The sequence below is a fragment of the Euprymna scolopes genome, chromosome 29 (genome assembly GCF_053919585.1).
Source record: "Euprymna scolopes isolate OS-2025 chromosome 29, ASM5391958v1, whole genome shotgun sequence".
NCBI classification, from domain to species: Eukaryota; Metazoa; Mollusca; class Cephalopoda; order Sepiida; family Sepiolidae; genus Euprymna; species Euprymna scolopes.
This window is the reverse complement of record NC_136510.1, coordinates 107,818,974-107,819,446: the sequence shown is the minus strand read 5'-3', so window position 1 is coordinate 107,819,446 and position 473 is coordinate 107,818,974.

The window sequence follows — 473 nt, the reverse complement described above, 5'->3', positions numbered from 1 at the left end:
AGAACACATACAGCACCTGGTATTCCGAAATAGTCACCCATTTTAGTACTGACCAGACTCAACATTGCTTAACTTTAGTGATCTAACAGAAACTGGTGTGTCAACGTGATTATGCCATATATAATAAATAAAATTATATAATAATTGTAAGGAATTTACGCAGGTCAACCAATATTTCCATGTAGGTCATCTTTTTTTTCTTGATTTAGGGGTCACTGTTTATCAAGGCCAAGAGGCCACTCTAGGATAAGCGTTAATAGGTGGTAGGTAGATGGTGAGGCAATGTCATAATGATCAGTAATGGTGGAACTTGTGTAGGGCTTATTTAAGAGGATGGCTCAACAAGAACTTATTTGTCAGTGTCTATATTATAGTCAGCTGGGAAGCAGTCTCACAGTATTGTGTTCCACAGACAGACAGTTCTAGGAAAGCAGCTATATTCATGCAATTTTTGTTTAGTTTTAGTTGCAGTA